Raw genomic sequence first — 11374 nt, forward strand, 5'->3', positions numbered from 1 at the left:
ACTTCATCAAAAAAGATTGGTGGCGACTCCTCTATTCGTTTTCATTTCCAAAAATCTAAGTCAATTCCCGTTTTTTCAAAAAAAATGGTTACGACAGCTTGGCGACTCCACTGGGGAGTTTTATAAGAGAGTCAAGCCACAAGTTGATTAACTTTTGTCTTTTTTTGAAAATTGAGAATTTGGTTTTGATATACGATCTCTTCATTGCGTTTAACCCGTTTTTTGTACTGTTTTCATCATTTTATTCCTATTTTCTTTAATCGTTTCAAGTTTTTATGCATATATCTTCTCGCATTGCATTGCATGACAGTTGTAGTCACACCCTTAAGTGGGAGTGAGAAACTACGCCTTCGTGAGGTTTTCACCTCCATGCAGGATAGTGGATCACTTTCGGAATACATCTGTACCTATGGTTTTGTGAGATTTTCATCTCCGTGTAGCCATAGGGAAATGTATTCCCCTGAATTGAACTCGATTCAAATGAGCCTATAACGGGTGAAGATCGAGGAATCTGCTGGTTCAGGTACCCTTACTCTAGAACCAAACCACATATAGAGAGACCTAAGAGCCCACACTAGGTAGAGCCACTCCGAACCCCTAGTGGTCACCCGAATTGCTTTATTTGTTATTTATTTATCTTGCACTAACGTGTTTTATTTTTGTTTTGTTTATAATTGCATTACATTACATCATCCTAGGAAGGAGGTGTTGATTCATATTTGATTGCTAAATAGAACAGTTTGTCATAAGAAAACAGATTTCTTGATAAAGTGGATTATAATACGGTTGTCTAAATATGGTCCAAGTGAACACATGAAAGAAGACTGATAGCCCGTGAAGAAATACAAGACTTTGCTTCATTGCCTGAAGACAGAAACTGACAAAGACTATTTGAGAGCCGTCACGTCTTGACCTTCTTAAAGGAGCTGACAAGTATCACAGTAATAAGTGAGCAACGAGTCGCAGCCTAGATCGAACAAAAAAGGAGTTAATATAGTCATCTCTTTGAGAATTCGTCAGACTCGACCATAAGATCCGGATATGAAGAGGAAGATAGGTGTCTTCACTTGGAATATAAGAGAAAAGTAGTATATGTAGTCCGTTTTATGTAAAGGAATTTGCTTTCTAGAAAAGTTGTTCTAATAAAATTAAATTTAGAATCAATGCCTTCCTTTTTTTTTTTTGCATTCATGCATTTGCATTACATTACATCAAAGAAAAGAATGTGTTGATTCGAAATTCGATTCCTAAATAGAATAGTTTGTCATAAGGAAACAAATTTCTTGATAAAGTAGATTATAGTGCGGTCGCCTAAATATAGTCCAAGTAAACACGATGAGAGAAAGCTGGTAGTTCATGGAGGAATACATGATGTAATTGCCAGAGATTCAAGCCAACAAAGGCATGACGAGAGAAAGTCGGAAGTCCACGAAGGAATACATGACTTGATTTAATTGCCAACGAAGATTATCCAAGAGCCGGTACTTTTTGATAAGTATCATGGAGATAAGCGAGCAAGAGATCGAGGCTCAGATTAAGTAGCAAGGAACTAGCAAATGTATCTTTTGGAGAATTTACAAGATTCGACTATGAAGAAAAGATCAGCGTTTACTTGGACTATGAAGGGCAACACCGCATATGTAATCTATTTTCATGTAAAGAAATATGTTTTCTAGAAAAGTTATTCTAATGGAATTGAATTCAAGATCAACATCTTCCTTTCTTTTGCATTCATTCCATACATTTGCATTACATTGCAACATTTGCATTAAACTTTCACTAAAGAACCCTGATTAAACAAAATTATTTTAGTTAATCTGGAAACCAACGAGAATCAAGCAACCGAACACAGCTACTATACCCGCCGTAAAACCAAAGCAATGGACCAGAGATTAGAAAGAATAGAACAAATGCAAAGGGAGATGCAAGAACAATTACAAGCGTAGATGCAAGAGCAACTGGCTAAGATACAACAAGATATGAAGGAAAAAATAGAAGAATCCCAAAATAATCTGATAGGCCAGTTGGCGCAGTTGCTGGCTAGAGAACGCGAGAAAGGGAAGAGTACTATAGGGAACAATAATGACGACCCTATCTATCCTCCAGGCTTTGCTCCGGTAAACACTCAACCACAACCGGAGGTGCATCCACGAACGGTACCCGTCACTATCAAGCCCCAGCAATACCAGGCCAATGCCTCAACACCAATGAATATTCTTATAGGATCGGGCTCTAATCCCGGGTGGTTTTGGACCTTGATGACATGGCAGAAATGGAGAAAGGAAAAGTAGACATGGCAAAACAACTCGATGATAGGTGTAAATAGCTTGAAGAAAAGTTTAAAACAATGGAGACTGCTGATTACCGTGGCGGGATCGACGCTAAGGACTTAAGCTTGGTCCCAGATCTGGTGCTCCCACCAAAATGTAAAACTTCGGAGTTCGAAAAGTATAATGGGACGAGCTGCCCTAAAGCTCATATTACGATGTTCTGTCGAAGGATGACAGGGTATGTTAACAATGACCAGCTTTTGATCCACTATTTCCAAGATAGTCTGATCGGATCTACGGCCAAGTGGTATAACCAGCTCAGCCGTGCCCAAATTGGTTCATGGAAGGACTTGGCTCAAGTTTTCATGAAACAATACGGTCACGTGATAGACATAGCACCCGACAGAATTACTCTACAAAACATGGAAAAGAAGCCAGGTGAGAGCTTCAGGCAATATGCACAACGGTGGAGGGAAATAGTGATGCAAGTCCAGCCACCTCTCTTGGAGAAGGAAGCGACCATGCTCTTCATTAATACTTTGAAGGCCCCATTTATCACCCATATGATTGGAAATACTACCAAAAGTTTTTCCGATATGGTAATGGCAGGCGAGATGATTGAGAATGCCATAAGAGGTGACAAGATTGAAGTTGGAGAAACTACCAAGAGGTCAGTTCCAAAGAAAAAGGAGAATGAAGTGAATAGTATGAGCTCATAAAATAGAGATCACTCAAGGTCAATAACTATCAATCAACCAAAGGTAACTACAAGGGGGCAACAAGGTTCGAAAAAGCAGGAATCAAGTGTAAGGCAAAATTTTGAAAAGCTCCAATTTACGCCAATCCCAATGTCGTATAAGGAGTTATATCAAAGTTTATTTGATTCACATGTGGTGTCCCCATATTATATAAAGCCGTTGCAACCCCCGTACCCCAAATGGTATGATTCAAACGCTCAATGTGATTATCATGCGGGAGTATCGGGGCATTCAATAGAAAATTGTACTGCCTTCAAGAAGACGGTTGAAAGACTCTTGGAGATGGGGGTTGTGAAGTTTGATGATACCCCTGGTACAAAGAGTCTGTTACCAAATCACGATGATAAGAGCAAATGATTAAAGGACTCTGTCAAAGATGGAAGAATAAGAAGAGGATTAGTAGCATTGGATCCTGAGTAGAGAAACTTGTGAGGCATTCGTCCTTACAAACCTGGAAATGTTTTGAATTATTAGTCTGTAGAGGAACCTCTTGTAGTTTTTAGAGCTAATCTAGAGTAATATTCAAAACATGCTTGTTGTTTTAAGCCTAGAAGCAATTAAACCCCTTTTGTGAAATAGGCTTATGTCCTAAGTCTTTATTTCAATAAAATGCATCTTTTTGAGAAAATATTATTTGATTTCATCTCATACGGTACAAATAATTATTTTTAGATTCTTTTGTTCTTTGGAATTTATTTCAAATATTTATTTATTCTTCATTCATGATCATACCATACAAATAATCATCCTTAGAATCATTTATTCTTTGAAATCTGCCTTCAACGGGTCCACAGATATCAATGATGTGAGTAACGCTGTCATTGACTCCGAGTCTCCTTTTGAGCGAAATATGGGCCTAAAGGGATCACAACACTCTGAAGATGATAGAGATGTAGACTACTCTCTGATTTGTTAAGGATGGTAGAGTAAAATGAAAACAGATCCTCTCTTACAAAAAGACAGTAGACAGTAGGCCTAGGACAAGAGAAAGAGGCAAATATCGGAGTCTGCATTACTACAAAGGCAAAGCTAGACGTCATTGAGTCACTTCCGAGAATTTAAAGATTTTTTGCACGATCATATCAAGATACGCCTGGCTACTAAGACAGGAGGATATTGCAGGGTTTTGAATGACATATGCTAATGGTTTTACGATGGCCAGGCTAATCATGAGATTTGGGTTCTGCTGGTCTACCATAGAAAGGGATTGCATCAGTATGCCATAAATGCCAAATTTATGGAGAGAAAATTCATATGACCTTTCATTCTTTCGACTTTCTCTATGTGGGGCATGGAGATTATTGGACCAATCTCGTTGAAGGATCCTAGCAGGCATCAACTACTTCGCCAAGAGGGTGAAAGTCGCTTCATATGTCAATCATCAAATCATAAAAAAAAAGGGATCATGGAAAGATGACTGAGACTTGTAAATATCGGTATAAGAAGTCATCATGTACCCTCTATGCTCATCGAACGTCAGCCAGGACCTTAGCTGGGGTAACAAATTGCTCGTTGGTTTATGGGATAGAATCGGTTTTGAAGATGAGATTCCTTTCCTCCGAGTCTCGTCAGAGCTAAAGTTAGATAAGATAAAATGGATCCAATCCTGATAAGATCAATTGAATTTGAAGAAAGAGGGTCCAAAGCTATCTATCGAGGTCTAATACTCCAGAAATGATTGATGCGAACTTACTATAAAGAGGTTTATCCTAGAGAATTCCACGAGGGGAACTTGATAGTGAAGAATATCCTTCCTATACAAAAGGACTTTAGAGAAAAATGCATGCCGAACTGCAAAAGACCTTATATAGTAAAGAAGGCCTGTTCTGGAGGGGCATTGATATTAACCGAAATGGATGGCAAAGATTTGCCCAAGTCAGTGAATTCAAATCCAGTCAATGAGTGTATTCTACCTAAAAAGGGAGAAGCTAAGGTGAAAACTCGCAAAAAGAACCCTAAAAAAACACAAAAAAAACAAAACAAAAAACAAAAAATTCTAAAAAAAAAGGGAAAAAAAGAGAAGCTAGGGTGAAACCCCGCAAATGGAGCCTTGAGACTAAAAGGGTTTCGAGTTGAAAACTCGAAAAGGACAGCTCAAATTTGGATCAAAGTGGGGCATACATTAGTGTTGCTATGCCTGAATTAACAATGAAGAAGTATGCTATGTCTTGGAGCATCTACAAAGTACTCCGGATCCCCTAAACACATTGAGCTTAGAAAGGTCCTCAAGAAGTTGGTACAGAGAAGCTCAGGCTGCGATATCTAGGGCATCTAGCTTCCATTTTGCCCATTTTGAATTTGTTATCTAGATATGTCCAAATAAATTTTCTTCTTATTGCATTGCTATCTTTGATTAAATCATTCGTTTTGAGTTGATTTCCTTCTTATTGCATTTGCAACCTTTGATTAATTTATCCATTTCAAGTTATGCTCCTAATTAATTTCCTTCTTGTTCATTATTTTGATCTTTTTCAAGCATTTTGCATTGAAATAACGATTAATGGACTAATAACACTTTCACAAAAGAAGTTTTACATTTTACTCGGAAAGTTTCTAAATAATACAAGAACCTGAAACAGGACTATTGTTTAGAACTCACAAAGCCTAAGGGTTGGAAATATTATCTCTTTGGACTCTTTATTAGTTGAACCAAAAGACAAGACATTTCGTCAGTGATACAACCTCGACAAATGACGAGCAATGTCAACCTAAGTGTAAAAGGGGGTCATTCTCGAGAAAAGAAAATAATACTCTGCATTCATATACATCTGGTCATTACACCCAGGGAATAGTGTAATAGATCGAACTAATTGAAGATGATACAAATCCTATTCCTTTGAGTTGCAGCGAAATGGATGGAAGAAACCAAATGTTATTCCTTTGAAATTGCAGTAGGAGGCACAAAATTTATGTCCCAAAAGGTACAGTGAAAGGGACTCTGAAATTACAACGGGGCAAGCTTGCTAAGCAAAATGTGATTGTTTCTTTGACTTTTCTGTCAAGAATACCAGCCGAACAAGATGCTGGCATAATACGTCAGCGATAATGTCCTAATGAACAACGAACGATGATACCTTAAGCCTTTTTAAAAAAGGCTCATGACATTTCTACAATAACACATCTAGTTAGGAGCATTTGATTCATTTCATAACATCCTAATTATTTGACATAAAGCATCACATTTAGTTAGGAGGATTTGATTCATTTCAATCATAGCATCCTAATTATTTGGCATAAGCATGGATACATGAAACTGATTTTACAGATCATGTTCCTCAAAAGACAGTGCAGTAGAATAGGTGAATTCACAAGTCTTAACCCTCTAAGCAGTGGGGCAACAAGCTGAAGATATCCAAGATGATTTGGCATCTCTGTATCAGGCGGAGAGCAGATTGAAGACATAGCTGATTTAGCTTTTACGTGTTTACGTTGAAGCAAATCTAAGATGATTTGGCATCTCTGTATTGTCAGAGAATAAATCGAAGTCTAGCATCTCCACTTCGACGGAAGGCAGACACATAGCAGATCCAACCTTCAGATGTTTATACTGAAGTAGATCCAAGATGGTTTGGCATCCTTATGCTTACAAGGAGAAAATCAAAGACATAGCTGATTTGGCTTTCACATGCTTACGTTAAAGCAAATCTAAGATGATTTGGCATCTCTGTATTGTCAGAGAACAAATTGAAGTCTGGCATCTCCACTTCGATGGAGGGACACATAACAGATCCAACCTTCAAATGTTTATACTGAAGCAGATTCAAGATGGTTTGCCATCCTTGTGCTTACAAGGAGCAAATCGAAGACATAGCTGATTTGGCTTTCACGTGTTTACGTTAAAGCAAATCCAAGATAATTTGGCGTCTCTATAGCGGCGGAGAGCAGATTGAAGATTGCAGATTTGGCATCCCTGTGTTTATAGGGAACAGATCGACGATAGTAGATCTGACATTCCTGTGCTTACAGTGAAGCAGATCGAAGATTTCAGCATGGCATCCCTGTGCTTATAGGGAACAAGTTGAAAACAGCAGATTTGGCATCCCTGTGCTTATAGGGAATAGATCGAAGATAATAGATCTGACATTCCTGTGCTTATAGTGAAGCAGATCAAAGATTTCAGCATGGCATCCCTGTGCTTATAGGGAACAAGTTGAAAACAGCAGATTTGGCATCCCCGTGCTTATAGGGAACAGATCGAAGATAGCAGATCTGACATTCCTGTGCTTACAGTGAAGCAGATCAAAGATTTCAGCATGGCATCCCTGTGCTTATAGGGAACAAGTTGAAAACAACATATTTGGCATCCCTGTGCTTATAGGGAACAGATCGAAGATAGCAGATCTGACATTCCTGTGCTTACAGTGAAGCAGATCGAAGATTTCAGCATGACATCCCTGTGCTTATAGGGAACAAGTTGAAAACAGCAGATTTGGTATCCCCGTGCTTATAGGGAACAGATCGAAGATAGCAGATCTGACATTCCTGTGCTTACAGTGAAGCAGATCGAAGATTTCAGCATGGCATCCCTGTGCTTATAGGGAACAAGTTGAAAACAGCAGATTTGGCATCCCTGTGCTTATAGGGAACAGATCGAAGATAGCAGATCTGACATTCCTGTGCTTACGGTGAAGCAGATCGAAGATTTCAGCATGGCATCTGTAATATCCCGAATTAGGGCCTAACCGGAATAGTGGTTTCGTGACCACAAATTCGAGATAGAAATAATTATTTTATAATTATTTTGAGGTTTATGATATGATTGCATGATTGTGTGAAAATTTCGTGATGAAATTCTATGCCTAAAGTGCTTAAATTGAAAGTAGGGACTAAATCGAATAAGTTGCAAAACTTGCATTCTAGAAGTTTTTAGTATGAAATTGTTTTGGAATATTAATGAGGAGGTCTTAAATAGCAATTTGACCAATTTTAAGTTCATGGACAAAATTAGGACATGGAAGGAATTTTTGGAAAGTTTAGTAGTAAGGGTATTTTGGTCATTTAGTTATTAAAATGAATTAAAAAAATTAAAAGCCAATTTTTGTCCATCTTCTTCATTAGGCCGAAATTTCAAGGGTTCTCCATAGCTAGGGTTTGTTTCAAGCTTCCAAGCTCCATAGTAAGTGATTCCAAGCCCCGTTTTTAATGATTTTAACGTTTTTGAGATCCCGATAGCTCGATTAAGCTTATGCTAACAATAATTCAACTTAGGGTTCATATTTGGAAAAATACCCATAGGTGAAATTTGTGTATTTTGATGTTTTATGATATAATATGGGGTTTTAAATTATGTTAGACAACTTGTGCTACTCGGTTTTGAGTGAAAACGAGTAAAAGGGCTTAATCGGTAAAAATACCTAATAGTCATAAGTACATGTTAGAGTGAGAATTTGATGTTGCCATAGAAGAGAAAAGTGATCAGCATGTTGTAAAACATAAGAATAAGGAATAAAGTTTAATCCCGATCCTAGGGGCAAAAATGTAAATATGCAAAAGTTTAGGGGTAAAATTGTAATTTTTCCAAAATTTGAGTTAAGGATTAATTTGATAATGTGAGTATTAAATAAGCTAAATGTGTTATTTTAGATCAAGAAAGACGTGGAATCGACCTCAATCGAGGAAAAGAAAAGATTGTGGACTAAATTGCAAAATCTTTGTATTTTGGTACCAAGGTAAGTTCATGTGTAAATAATGTAGCATAATGGTTATTTTTAAGTTATTTATGTTAATTATATGTTATGCTAAATTTTATTATGAAATGTATGCTTTGTGGTTAATTTCAAATAATATGTAAATTATGTGAACTAGTTGTTAAATATAATTGTTACCGAGTATTGATTTCGGCATTCTACGGAAGACGGCAAGGATAAGTGTTCGAGGAAAAAGCCCGTTTGAACCTTAGGAATAGATTAGGATACAAGTGACATGTCACTAGGATGGTTGAGCATCCGAACTCGTTGAGTTGAGTCCGAGTTCACTTATGGATGCGAATGTCCGAACTCGTTGAGTTGAGTCCGAGTTCGTGAGATGTAACTAGGCATCCGAACTCGTTGAGTTGAGTCCGAGTTCACTTATGGATGCGAATGCCCGAGCTCGTTGAGTTGAGTCCGAGTTCGCTTATGGGCGGGTTACATGATTGCTTGATTGAATATGTGGCACTTATATGCAAATTATCCATGTATCCGAATTATATTCCGATGTGTTCAACGGGTAAAGTTCTACTCAATGGAGGAATATTCGAGATGTAAAGAGAAGTATTGGTGAGTGATGTGAAATGGATATTTTGGACAGGTATGTATTTAACCCTCGGGTTGAGTATTGATACAACCACTATAAGGTAATAAGATGATGAAAAATGATCAGAAATGTGATATGTGTTTTAGTGATGTATGCTAATGTTGATTGGTATAACTGTTTGTTATGTTACTTATTATTTGCATATGAACTTACTAAGCATTTATGCTTACTCCCTCCTTCTTACTCATTGTAGTTTTGGACAAGCCAGCTCAGGAGTCGGGATAGGTCGAAGGCTCAGTCACACTATTCGGAAGACTTTTGGTAAATGGCTTGTAAATTTAAGTATGGCATGTATAGCAATATACCTATTTTGTGTAAATGATCTTATGGTGTGGTTGTGGAATGGTTGAGGAAATGCTTGATAATGATAAATTATGAAAATGGTTAGTGTAGATTATGTTTGATGTTAAGGAAAACTATTAAGATACTTAGTGCATAAAAACTCATAAAAAGGATGAAATTTGCCATAAACAGAATACTGCAGCAACACTGATGCGAGTTTGAAAATTTATTAAAACTCATAGAAATTGAATTTGGTGATGGAATACATATCAAATTGAAGCTTATTATGTCTAGTTTCACATGAAATAAATGAAACAGGTAAAGGAATTATATGTTAGAAGATATTTGAATTTTAGTGAAACAGGGTCATAGCAGTTTTTGAATCCCCTATTCCAACTTTAGAAATTCATTATAAATTATAAAGATATAATTAGGTGGTATATTTTATATCCTCAGAATCCTTATTGAGTCTAGTTTTAGTAGAAACAAATCTCATAGTCATATGAATTTTTTACAGAGAGAAATGTGGTTCGTAGTAAACAGAGGTCAGACCAGTCGAGTCCTGAAACAGGGGTAACTTTAACTAATAAACTGTACTAATTGGCCCAACCAAAAATTCTAGAAAAAATTTAGTAGATAGGTATATGAGTCTAGATTCAGGAAAAATTTACGGATCTTGATTTCGAGTTTCGTAAATCGAGATATGATTTTTCTTGTGACTGTGACGCAAGTAGCTTAAAAGCTGTGAATGTAGAAACAATAATCCAAAGTTCTAAAAATGTTAAACTAAGCTTAGTAACACCTCATATTCGACTCCGACGATGGTCTCGGGCGTGGGGGTGTTGCAGCATCCCTGTGCTTATAGGGAACAAGTTGAAAACAGCAGATTTGGCATCCCTGTGCTTATAGGGAACAGATCGAAGATAGCAGATCTGACATTCCTGTGCTTACAGTGAAGCAGATCGAAGATTTCAGCACGGCATCCCTGTGCTTATAGGGAACAAGTTGAAAACAGCAGATTTGGCATCCATGTGCTTATAGGGAATAGATCGAAGATAGCAGATCTGACATTCCTGTGCTTACGGTGAAGCAGATCGAAGATTTCAGCATGGAATCCCTGTGCTTATAGGGAACAAGTTGAAGACAGCAGATTTGGCATCTTTGTGTTTATGGGGAACAGATCGAAGAAGCAGATCAAGAACTCAAGACTCGGCGAGCCCGGGCAAAATTGGTCCTTTTATAGTCTTTGCTCTGTTCTTGTTACACAACAACAAGCAAAGAGGGGCAGCTGTATGGCCCAAAATTTGCCTGGGGCCCAATAAAACCAAACCCAAAGTAAACCTAGCCCAAAACCCAACAACCTCCAAAGCCCTAACCTAAATGCACCTACCCAAACCTAAGCCCAATACCCAAAATAAAAAAAATAAAAGAAATAAAATCCAAATATCTTTACTTCACTAAACCACTCCAACCACTCCACTAAACTACTCCAACCACTCTAACCACTCCACTAAACCACTACACTAAACCACTCTACTAAACCACCCCAACCACCCTACTAAACCACTCCACTAAACCACCCCAACCAGTCCATTTGCCTACAAAAAATTTATTTGTAAAATTTGGCTATAAAAGCCATTCAAGACTATGTTAGAAAGGGGGTTTTTGTTTTTTGGAAAGGCTAGTTTTTGGAGATTAATCAAATATCAAAGCAAAAGAGGTTTCTTTTGTCTATTCTCATCTTAAGTTCTTTGTTTGTTTATTGTTTTC

Source organism: Gossypium hirsutum, chromosome A13 (genome assembly GCF_007990345.1).
Source record: "Gossypium hirsutum isolate 1008001.06 chromosome A13, Gossypium_hirsutum_v2.1, whole genome shotgun sequence".
NCBI classification, from domain to species: Eukaryota; Viridiplantae; Streptophyta; class Magnoliopsida; order Malvales; family Malvaceae; genus Gossypium; species Gossypium hirsutum.